Source organism: Schistocerca piceifrons, chromosome 1 (genome assembly GCF_021461385.2).
Source record: "Schistocerca piceifrons isolate TAMUIC-IGC-003096 chromosome 1, iqSchPice1.1, whole genome shotgun sequence".
NCBI lineage: Eukaryota > Metazoa > Arthropoda > Insecta > Orthoptera > Acrididae > Schistocerca > Schistocerca piceifrons.
The window spans coordinates 458,830,553-458,843,713 of NC_060138.1; the positions used below are offsets into that span (position 1 = coordinate 458,830,553).

At 41.6% G+C, this 13,161-nt stretch overlaps 1 long non-coding RNA gene across 1 annotated transcript in view; it reads left to right on the plus strand.

Annotated features, from left to right (window-relative positions):
• Window positions 1–13,161, plus strand: part of LOC124803695 — a 254,035-nt gene that overhangs the window by 223,218 nt on the left and 17,656 nt on the right. The window lies entirely within an intron of this gene.

The window sequence follows — 13,161 nt, forward strand, 5'->3', positions numbered from 1 at the left end:
CCTCTGCTGTTCCTGGTCTATATAAATGACCTGGGTGACAATCTGAGCAGTTCTCTTAGGTTGTTCGCAGATGATGCCGTAATTTACCGTCTAGTAAGGTCAACCGAAGACCAGTATCAGTTGCAAAGCGATTTAGAAAAGATTGCTGTATGGTGTGGCAGGTGACAGTTGACGCTAAATAACGAAAAGTGTGAGGTGATCCACATGAGTTCCAAATGGTTCAAATGGCTCTGAGCACTATGGGACTTAACATCTATGGTCATCAGTCCCCTAGAACTTAGAACTACTTAAACCTAACTAACCTAAGGACAGCACACAACACCCACTCATCACGAGGCAGAGAAAATCCCTGACCCCGCCGGGAATCGAACCCGGGAACTCTGGCGTGGGAAGCGAGAACGCTACCGCACGACCACGAGCTGCGGACATGAGTTCCAAAAAAATCCGTTGGAATTCGATTACTCGATAAATAGTGCAATTCTCAAGGCTGTCCTTTCAACTAAGTACCTGGGTGTTAAAATTAGAACAACTTCAGTTGGAAAGACCACATAGACAATATTGTGGGGAAGGCGAGCCAAAGGTTGCGTTTCATTGGCGAGACACTTAGAAGATGCAACAAGTCCACTAAAGAGACAGCTTACACTACACTCGTTCGTCCTCTGTTAGAATATTGCTGCTCGGTGTGGGATCCTTACCAGGTGGGATTGACAGAGGACATCGAAAGGGTGCAAAAAAGGGCAGCTCGTTTTGTATTATCACGTAATAGGGGAGAGAGTGTGGCAGATATGATACGCGAGTTGGGAGGGAAGTCATTAAAGCAAAGACGTTTTTCGTCGCGGCGAGATCTATTTACGAAATTTCAGTCACCAACTTTCTCTTCCGAATGCGAAAATATTTTGTTGAGCCCAACCTACATAGGTAGGAATGATCATCAAAATAAAATAAGAGAAATCAGACTTCGAACAGAAAGGTTTAGGTGTTCATTTTTCCTGCGCGCTGTTCGGGAGTGGAATGGTAGAGAGATAGTATGGTTGTGGTTCGATGAACCCTCTGCCAAGCACTTAAATGTGAATTGCAGAGTAGTCATGTAGATGTAGATGTAGAGGCTGCCATCGTCATTTAACCTTACATTATAGCTGCATGCCCTCGGGAAAAGTAACGGCTATAATTTCAGCCGTACACAGCATCAGCTAGGACACGTTTGCTGATGCTAGAGTGCCAGATTAGCCATTCATCTGGACTGTTGCCCCGGCAGCTACTGAAAAGGCTTTTGCCCACGTTCAGGACACCTCTGTTGTGGTGCACCCACGGTGCAGCTTTATGCCTCGCTGAGGCGCCCAAGTCACCCTGTCTGGGCAAGGGTCATGTTTATGGTGGGAATTGTAATCGTAAAGAAAAAGCCAATGCTGCGCTCGTAAAATTACCAAATTAGTAGACAAAGTGCTAAAGACGCTGCATTGGTAAATAGGAGGAACGAAGTTCGACATCCCACCCAGTCTCCACGGACTAGTTTTTCTGTGTATTCCTAAAACAGTCACAGAGGAAGTGTCTTCATTCATTGGGACATGTGAATTCACAGAGCAACGGCGTTCGAGTTTTGTAAATCATAATGTAACTAACGATGATTTTCAAAACACCAGTGTCCATATTTCTGAGAGTTAGCGTGCCCCGATAAACGCAGCTATTCTTCATAGAAGGAAAAGATAATTTAACGATCCACCTCCCCTTCATGCACGGACTTCAATAGTCAGTTGCAGTACTGACGTCTAGCAACAATTTCGGAACTGGTCAGTCGATGCACGACACTTACTTTGTAAGGTTTCAGTTTTCCTTCAGTAGTTCCCTGCCGGAGCCAAACACAGCGGTAGAGTCGTACCGGAAACACCTTAAATTCCGAAATAATTTAATTTGCCTTAATTCGCTTTCCATACCTTAATTTGTTTTCTTCCTCATGAGTTGTACGGAAGTCGTTAATAAACGACCAATAGTTTCTAGCCATATCTATACGATACATGAAATGTATTCGCTGTTGCGAGTAGGAACAAGCATCAGCTATGTAAGGGAATGACGACAATGAAAATTTGTACCGGACCGGGACTCGAACCCAGATTTCCCTCTTTACACGTGTTGTCGCCTTAACAGCTTTGACCATTCGTGCACGTCTCACAGGCACACCCAAATTTCCATGTCGTCGTTCCTGCGTCATAATTTGTACTTGTTCACGCGTTATGTAATTCACGTACAGAAGAGGACATTTGATTTAAAAATCGCTGCCCATTATTGGCGGTTAAATACGACATTGCAGTGCCTTTGTTGTTAAGAAGAACGATGCACTGTTCCTTAGGACATGCATGCATATCCAAAGAAACATTTGATCGTTCTTATTAACAACACAGCTACTGCAATATCGTGTATACAGGGTGATTCAAAAATGACCGGTATATTTGAAACGGCAATAAAAACTAAACGAGCAGCGATAGAAATACACCGTTTGTTGCAATATGCTTGGGACAACAGTACATTTTCAGGCGGACAAACTTTCGAAATTACAGTAGTTACAATTTTCAACAACAGATGGCGCTGCAAGTGATGTGAAAGATATAGAAGACAACGCAGTCTGTGGGTGCGCCATTCTGTACGTCGTCTTTCTGCTGTAAGCGTGTGCTGTTCACAACGTGCAAGTGTGCTGTAGACAACATGGTTTATTTCTTAGAACAGAGGATTTTTCTGGTGTTGGAATTCCACCGCCTAGAACACAGTGTTGTTGCAACAAGACGAAGTTTTCAACGGAGGTTTAATGTAACCAAAGGACCGAAAAGCGATACAATAAAGGATCTGTTTGAAAAATTTCAACGGACTGGGAAAGTGACGGATGAACGTGCTGGAAAGGTAGGGCGACCGCGTACGGCAACCACAGAGGGCAACGCGTAGCTAGTGCAGCAGGTGATCCAACAGCGGCCTCGGGTTTCCGTTCGCCGTGTTGCAGCTGCGGTCCAAATGACGCCAACGTCCACGTATCGTCTCATGCACCAGAGTTTACACCTCTATCCATACAAAATTCAAACGCGGCAACCCTTCAGCGCCGCTACCATTGCTGCACGAGAGACATTCGCTAACGATATAGTGCACAGGATTGATGACGGCGATATGCATGTGGGCAGCATTTGGTTTACTGACGAAGCTTATTTTTACCTGGACGGCTTCGTCAATAAACAGAACTGGCGCATATGGGGAACCGAAAAGCCCCATGTTGCAGTCCCATCGTCCCTGCATCCTCAAAAAGTGCTGGTCTGTGCCGCCATTTCTTCCAAAGGAATCATTGGCCCATTTTTCAGATCCGAAACGATTACTGCATCACGCTATCTGGACATTCTTCGTGAATTTGTGGCGGTACAAACTGCCTTAGACGACACTGCGAACACCTCGTGGTTTATGCAAGATGGTGCCCGGCCACATCTCACGGCCGACCTCTTTAATTTCCTGAATGAATATTTCGATGATCGTGTGATTGCTTTGGGCTATCCGAAACATACAGGAGGCGGCGTGGATTGGCCTCCCTATTCGCCAGACATGAACCCCTGTGACTTCTTTCTGTGGGGACACTTGAAAGACCAGGTGTACCGCCAGAATCCAGAAACAATTGAACAGCTGAAGCAGTACATCTCATCTGCATGTGAAGCCATTCTGCCAGACACGTTGTCAAAGGTTTCGGGTAATTTCATTCAGAGACTACGTCATATTATTGCTACGCATGGTGGATATGTGGAAAATATCGTACTATAGAGTTTCCTAGACCGCAGCGCCATCTGTTGTTGAAAATTGTAACTACTGTAATTTCGAAAGTTTGTCTGCCTGAAAATATACTGTTGTCCCAAGCATATTGCAACAAACGGTGTATTTCTATCGCTGCTCGTTTAGTTTTTATTGCCGTTTCAAATATACCGGTCATTTTTGAAACACCCTGTATGTATACGAATTACAGAGATAAAAATATCACTTTATCTGTTACAAATGGAACCATATTAAATTCTGCTACTAGTTTTGGGGATCTCAAAGCGAAAAATACAACCGCATTTCCCTCTTCCAAACCCCATAAATACTTTCGAAGAAATTACAATATTTTAAACTTAAAATTTATGTGTTTTGAGCAAAAAATGAAATGTGTGACGAGGGTCTCCCGTCGGGTAGACCGCTCGCTTGGTGCAAGTCTTTCGATCTGACGCCACTTCGGCGACTTGCGTGCCGATGGGGATGAAATGATGATGATTAGGACAACACAGCAGCCAGTCTCTAAGCGTAGAAAATCTCCGACCCAGCTGGGAATCGAACCCAGGCCCTTTGGACTGACAGTCTGTCGCGCTGACCACTCAGCTACCGGGGGCGTACTGTTTAGAGTAAGAAGCCGCTGACTGCCTTACGCGGAAGTTATCATTAGGAATTATCGCGTCCGGCTCCAGACTGACGCAGCTAACAAGGGAACCTCCCCATCGCACCCCCCTCAGATTCTGTTATAAGTTGGCACAGTGGATAGGCCTTGAAAAACTGAACACAGATCAATCGAGAAAACAGGAAGAAGTTGTGTTGAACTACGAAAAAATAAGCAAAATATACAAACTGAGTAGTCCATGCGCAAGACAGGCAACATCAAGGCTGCTCTGAGCTTAGGAGCGACGTGGTCCCGTGTTTAGCGTGGGCAGGTGCGGTACGAGAGGACCTTGGTTCAAGTTTTACCTCCAGTGAAAAGTTTAATTTTTTATTTTCAGTTTATGTGACAAACTCCTATGTTTTCATCACCTTTTTGGGAGTGATTATCACATCCACAAGAAAACCGAAATCGGGTAAGGTAGAAGAATCATTTTACCCATTCGCCAAGTGTACGAGTTAGGTGGGTCGACAACATATTCCTGTCATGTGACGCACATGCCGTCACCAGTGTCTTATAGAATATATCAGACGTGTTTTCCTGTGGAGGAATCGGTTGACCTATGACCTTGCGATCAAATGTTTTCGGTTCCCATTGGAGAGGCACGTCCTTTCGTCTACTAATCGCACGGTTTACCGGTGCGGTCGCAAAACACAGACACTAAACTTATTGCAGTGAACAGAGACGTCAATGAACGAACGGACAGATCATAACTTTGCGAAAATAAAGAAACTAAACTTTTCACTGGAGGGGAGACTTGAACCAAGGACCTCTCGGTCCGCAGCTGCTCACGCTAACCACCGGACGACGGCGTTCCTGACCTTACGTCCCCTTTGATGTTGCCTATCTTACACATGGACTACTCAGTTTGTATATTTTGCTTATTTTTTCGCAGTTCCACACAACTTCTTCCTGTTTTCTCGATTGATCTGTGTTCAGTTTTTCAGGGTCTATCCAGTGTGCCAACTTATATCTAAATCTGAGGGGGGTGCGATGGGGAGGTTCCCTTGTAAGTACGAATTCGGAATAGCTGAGAGAGTGTAATTTAAAACTGGTACTCATCGTAGTGGGCTACGTGCAATTGGATCGATAGAACTGGAAGGCAAAGGAGGGGGAATCCAAGGATGACTCCTCACTGAACTACTGTAACGATTCTTGTCTTGTTTCTGCCAAACCCGTTAAAGAGAGGTGAATGTCAGAAATTGGTTGGGCTTCTGAAGCAGGAAACGTACTTGTTCTGACGTCAAATCAGAACGGAGCGACAGAATTCCATGTATCTTCAGCAATCTCACTGGTCAATCTGCTGGTAGTGGGGCTGTAAAACTACTGTAGGCTACCGAATGTAAGCATAGACTACTGCGGTTTTCCTAGTGGCTTTGGTCAGTGAAGGTCGTACCCACATTACCTGTTCGTTAGGTGCGTTGCACACCTGTAGGCGGTTACCTCATAACGATCGCTTTCCTTACTATGTGATCAGTGTCTCACTAGATTCCCCTAAAAAACGGCACAGGTGAACAGTTTAGAAACTGAGTAAGGATATATAAAGGGCCACGTAACTTAAGAAACATTTTTGTTCTTCATAGCTATACTCCTGTCTGTTATTTATAAATAAACAGCTTTTTTTAGCAAAACTGGAACTGTCAATGTTTAATTCAGGTTTTATTCGAAAATATTTTATTTGTAACTTGAAGCACAAAAAAATTAAGAAAACAAATACAGATTTAGCGTATAGCGCTAGAAAACGCAACAAAAGGGTAAAACAAAAAACTTCAAAACAAAAAATATCCAACATCACTTCAGTACTTCGTCGAAATTATACGAACATGTTTCTGTTACTCGTAAACAACTTTTACATTCATCAATAATAACAGAAAACTCTTGGCTTTGGTCATGACGAAGAATGCTCTATTGAGTACAAAATAACAATAATAATTTTATACGTATAATTTTCTCATGTTTGTACATGTTAAATGTACATTCATCAAAAGTAACTGCTTTGGTTACGTGAAAGCGCAGAAGTTGTGTGAGCAACTAATTTTTATTAGTTACAACATGCAATTTATATTCTGTAAGGCTATAAAATAGACAATGGAGTAATACAGAATGATGCGCGACTCTAATTATGAGCAAAACAACCAACCAATCAAAAAAAAGAGAATTGTCAGCTCCCAGTTTATGTTTCTTCCCTTACCACTGCTACCAATGCTACCGATAATCGTACCATTTACTACTCATTTACGAAGTGTACCAAAACTAGCTTAACACGGACGAAATCTCTTTCCGCTCAAAATGCTAACAACATTGTGCTGATTTATTCCATAGACAAATGTAATGTCCTTAGAGCTAATATGTGAATCACGAGTAACAGCTGCTATATCTGTTTCATAGCTCCGCTCTTCACAGGCTTGCACGTTGTACACCACGTACATTTCCAGTGACCTTCCAATAAAAATTTCTTGCGCATCTGCTGAATTTTCATTCTTGTTGGACACAGCCAATGAAGATTCCTTTGGGCTTTCAAGTTAAGGTTTCTCTTAGCGTTCTTTCTTCTTTCTGCATTCTTCGTAAAGGAGTACAACATTTCTTACTAATTACACGGTGCACAGAGGCCTTTCAGCAGTCATTCTTCCTTCTCTCCCTGTTCGAATGGAACGAGACGTAGCCTTAATATTCGGATGGCTTAATAGGAAATAGCCACTGCTGTACACTTCGTAGTGGTTTGTAGTGTTTAGATGTAGACACGTAATTTCTATTGGTTCTGAATTCACTGGCAGTGCCACTTCCAACAGAATAATTAGACACAAAAGTTCTTCCTGTGAAATCTAATCCTTCTGTTGAGGCTGTTGACGAAATGGATACAGAAGCAAATATTTGTTTGCTAATATCGAGGTTTCAGAGTTTCAGCCCACTTAAATTCGATAATCTGGTGATTTGCAGTTTCGTTGAGAAAGCATGAAAGATATGTAGTAGCTGCTATTGTAAAATGTACAGTTGTGGTAGCCGTTACAGAAAAGACCGAAATGGAGATCAGTGTCCTGCTGTTATTCTTTAAAACTATACGTGATTTTTAGGGATCCGTGACTTAATTGGTAAAAACGCAATCCTTATACAATCGCTTTAGTTGTCTGTCTGCCCGACTGTTTGTTAAAAGCCCTTTTTCTCAGCATCGAGTAGACGAATCAAGTTGAAATGTGCTGCAGATGCCGAAGTCCGTGGTCCGTTAGCGGTGAAAAAAATTAAAGCCTCTTTTAAGTCTCAGCAGTCGAAAGATACGGCCACTTATGTCACATATTTTACTACTCGTAAACTCACTCACTAGGTTACTTCCCCTTGGTCTAAAATCATGAAATTCAGCAAAAAGGAAGATTTCCCAGTGCAGACAAAAGAAAAAAAATCCGGAAACTGTTAATTTTTAATTATATCATACGAAAAAAATATTTCTTTTGTCATTTGTTATTCGACGTCGAACCCGAAAAAGACAAACATCAGGCAAAGGATGACTTTATTGCTCATATAACGCGTTTGGGAGTTTATCCACCATCAGACATCCAGGAGCGATTACTTCACGTAGGTATTGTGTTTCAGATTGTTTGATGTTTCACAAACAGTATGAAACGTCATATCTGCCTGCAATAATCGGTCATGGACAAGTGACGATGGATAAATTCCGAAATGAGTCATACGAGCAATAAACTCATTCCTTGCCTGATGTTTGACTTTTACCGTTGCGGCTCAGTAAGCCTGACGGGCGACCTAGTGATTTCTATTGTAATAATGGTCGCCTCCTACATGACTTTATGTCCTGTTTGTGTTATTGAAATTAAAACATTCTCAAAAGTCTTGGAAGCCCGGCGACCAATATCTTGCCAGTATCAGTGTCGATAACAGGAGAAATTGGTCGACATTCTCGATTTACAAATTGGATGAACTGTCTGCATATATAATTACGTTTGTACGATATCCCGAGTCCGCGAGTCTTACTCGCACCTCGACAATTTTTTTTGTAAAAAAGGGACAATATGTAACTTTAATTTTTTCTCGCCTTGCTTATAATCGTGACAGTTACTTCACTGTTTCAGTCTTCAGGGAGGAGTAGTCGTCTAAGCACGAGTTTTGTTCTGGAACGTGGTTTTAAACTGTCACGAATTTCTGATTCGTGTTGGCTTAAATGGAGTCGTAGAATACAAATAAAAAATAAAAGCAAGTACGTTGTTCTCACTTAATGTAAAAAATAATTTAAATATCAGTAGGTATAACTCTTTAAGCTACGTGTGCTTATGCTAGAATTATTTTCTTTCGCTTTTAAGTTTTCTAAGAGGTAAGGATTTCGTCAGTGATGGAGGTTTTTAGTTATGTTTTAAGCATGTGACTCTATATCCGTCGGCTGATACTGCGCCCTTTACTTCTGCCTGACGGGCTTACCAGTACTTTTCCGCCTGCGCTATCATCGTTGTTTTTGCTGATAACTATGAGAGCTATTTACATCGGCGTTTCACGATACAAAAATAATAGTAAGACCTACGCATTGCATCGTGTCTTACGTAAAACAGCTAGCTTTTGGCAACTGGGACTTGACGGTCTTTCCGCATACACGTTGCGAGCCTTAAATTTGAATAATTTTAAATGTCATGAGCAGGGATGTTCAGAGATATCACACGTAGGCGCATCCAAAAGCAAGCGTTCAACACAAACTTTACACTAAGTGAACACATAAAATTAAAAACAGAAGCGGACAATGAAACTAAGCCCCTGTTGTCTGCTAGTCTGGTTAAAGTAATTACAAATTCTCCACTCAGAATACTGAGTACATCGTATCATATTGCATCTTTCCAGACGTCCCTTGTGGAATAATATTCTGCACTAAAACATGATTTTTTTAAAAGAGTTTTCTTTGTGAAACTTGTGTCGTAAGAATAATATGCTCCCATCAAGCACATTTTATTGTAGTGAGCTCATCACAGAATTAAGAACTTATTTAGAAAAAAATGGTTCAAATGGCTCTGAGCACTATGCGACTCAACTTCTGAGGTCATCAGTCGCCTAGAACTTAGAACTAATTAAACCTAACTAACCTAAGGACATCACACACATCCATGCCCGAGGCAGGATTCGAACCTGCGACCCTAGCGGTCACGCGACTTATTTAGAGCTTCATGGTATATACATATAGTCTTCTGAGAAAATAATTGTAAATATTCTTTCGTATTTTAATGTGATAACGTCCTCTATAATGAGAGGTAAAAAAATCTTTATCACAGTTAAATTTGGCTCCAAAATGAAAGAATTATACCGGGACTGATATTTTGGATCACTTGCCTAACCCTAAAAAAAAGCTGAACAGGTAGCAAGGTTAAGTTTGAAACTAAATTAAAAATTTGCACTTCTTGACAACACTGTCTGTTTCGTACAACAATTTTTGTTTTTGCATTGTGTGTAGGAACCCTACCGTCAGCTTCTCTGAAGTTGTCCGTAGATGTTTGCTGATAGATTCAGTGTCAGAAATCAATTTTCTCCAGTCACTCTTACTCTTCAACTGCACTTCCCGAGTGTGTGAACAAAGGCGTCTGCTAAACAAGTTATCTCCTACTTCCTTGAAGACATGCTGTAGGTTTGTGTGGTTTCCATATTACCGAGTGTTGTCACGTCATGTTAGGTACTACCAACTATACGTCTGGGCAACAATCGGTTGACCGTGGTTGCCATGTTCCATGGTCATCAGGTCTGATTCCGATAGCCTTCCTCTTGTGGGATTAATTGAGGAACTTAGTTTGCTGGACTTCAGGCTACATTCGAATGCTTCTGGCTGTCAGATTCTCGTAGCCTGTCCTGGAATAAAAGAGCATGTGTGACAATGGTCGGTTTTTGGCTGCGTTATGTAACATTATCGTCGACATTTTTGCACACTTTCAAGGAACAGTTCACCCAATTACAGAACAAACATTGCACAATACTATAACAAAGTGTTATTTTCTCGGAATCGTTGTACCACTCACGCATTTTTTTTTAAATTTTTGGTTTATGTGCCGTCAGGCATGTTACTTCACTGGTGATAATGTAAATTAGAAGTTGATTTCTTTATTTTTTATATAGACATTTGTCATTCACGGCCCCAGAAGCAGTATATGACTAACAGATCACCACCTAATTAAGTTGTAACGAGATGCTGGGGACAAAAACTACTTCAAACAGAAGCTCATCAGCATGTTTGCCATGTCCATGTTGTTAGATATAAGAGAATGATATTTTTATTGTGTATAATCCACTCTTATAAAATGATAGTCTGTTAATGTGGCTCTATTTGTAAATAATAAGACAAACAGAAATGAGCCAGTCATGACAAAACTCTACCATCTGGTGAGCAAGATGTATGAGACAGGCGAAATACCCTCAGACATCAAGAAGAATATAATAATTCCAATCCTGAAGAAGGCAGGTGTTGACAGATGTGAAAATTACCAAACTATCAGTTTAATAAGTCACAGCTGCAAAATACTTACACGAATTGTTTACAGACGAATGGAAAAACTGGTAGAAGCCGACCTCAGGAAAGATCCGTAGAAATGTTGGAACGCGCGAGGCAATACTGACCTTACGCCTTATCTTAGAAGAAAGATTAGAGAAAGGCAAACCTACGCTTCTAGCATTTGTAGACTTAGAGAAAGCTTTTGACAATGTTGACTGGAATACTCTCTTTCAAATTCTAAAGGTGGCAGGGATAAAATACAGGGAGCGAAAGGCTATTTACAATTTGTACAGAAACCAGATGGCAGTTATAAGAGTCGAGGGGCATAAAAGGGAAGCAGTGGTTGGGAAGGGAGTGAGACAGGGTTGTAGCCTCTTCCCGATGTTATTCAATCTGTATATTGACCAAGCAGTAAAGGAAACGAAAGAAAAATTCGGAGTAGGTATTAAAATCCATGGAGAAGAAATAAAAACTTTGAGGTTCGCCGATAACATTGTAATTCTGCCAGAGACAGCAAAGGACTTGGAAGAGCAGTTGAACGGAATGGACAGTGTTTGAAACGAGAATATAAGATGCACATCAATAAAAGCAAAACGAGGATCGTGGAATGTAGTCGAATTAAGTCGGGTGATGCTGAGGGAATGAGATTAGGAAATGAGACACTTAAAGTAGTAAAAGAGTTTTGCTATTTGGGGAGCAAAATAACTGATGATAGTCGAAGTAGAGAGGATATAAAATGTAGACTGGCAATGGCAAGGAAAGCGTTTCTGAAGAAGAGAAATTTGTTAACATCGAGTATTGATTTAAGTGTCAGGAAGTCGTTTCTGAAAGTATTTGTATGGAGTGTAGCCATGTATGGAAGTGAAACATGGACGATAAATAGTTTGGACAAGAAGAGAATAGAAGCTTTCGAAATGTGGTGCTACAGAAGAATGCTGAAGATTAGATGGGTAGATCACATAACTAATGAGGATGTATTGAATAGAATAGGGGAGAAGAGGAGTTTGTGGCACAACTTGACTAGAAGAAGGGACCGGTTCGTAGCACATGTACTGAGGCATCAAAGGATCACAAATTTATCGTTGGAGGGCAGCGTGGAGGGTAAAAATCGTAGAGGGAGACCAAGAGATGAATACACTAAGCAGATTCAGAAGGATGTAGGTTGCAGTAGGTACTGGGAGATGAAGAAGCTTGCACAGGATAGAGTAGCATGGAGAGCTGCATCAAACCAGTCTCAGGACTGAAGACCACAACAACAACAACATAGAAATGAAGTTCTAGTTAGCACTTCGAAAAAACAAAAATCCATACTTAATTATTTTTTCTTTCCTTGACAAATAATCCTCTTGCAGCAGCATATGAACCTATATCTATAGGAAGACGACCGGTTTCGTGATATGAAATCACATCATCAGGTGTACATCTGAATAAGACACAAAATATGCAGCAAACAATATGATTGAAAAACTGACACGAACCCCAATAATAAAAGCCATATGACAACCAATATTGAATACTCACACGTGTTCAGATATTAAATCTGTAGGATGAGAAGAAGGGGGATTCAACCTCCTCTAGAGAAAATGCTGCTACCATCAACAAGCAGGTCGTCAACTTACAATGAAAAGGAAAGGAAATAAGAGACAGACCAAGCTAGTAGCGTGGATAGCCCGAAGGCTTAAAAACTGCAATCATGTCGGGAAGCGGCATCCTCCTCCTCCCCTCCCCCCCCCCCCCCCACTCTGCCAGTCACCGCATACTCACGTGCCTCAGCACCCCCCGCTATAAAACACGTGAGTGTGCGGTGACTAGCAGTGCGGCCCCAATCGGGGGGGGGGAGGCCGCTTCCTGATGTGATTACAGTTTTTAAGCCGTCGGGCTTCGGGCTATCCACGCTACTAGCTTGGTCTGTGTCTTATTTCCTTCCCTTTTCATTGTAAGTTGACGACCTGCTTGTTGAGGGTAGCAGCATTTTCTCTAGAGGAGGCTAAATCCCCCTTCTTCTCATCCTACGAATTTAATAACTGGAGGACGTGTGAGTATTCCATATTGGATGTCGTGTTGCTTTTGTTATTAAGGTTCTTGTTAGTTTTTGTATGATAATGTTGACTGCATATTTTGTACCTTGTTCGGATGTACACCCGATGTGATTTCATATCACGAAATCGGTCGTGTTCCTATAAATACAGGTTCATTTACAGCTGTAAGAGGATTGCTTGTCAAATATCGATTACTTTAGCTGTGATTGCCCACAGCATAGCACTACTTGTAATTT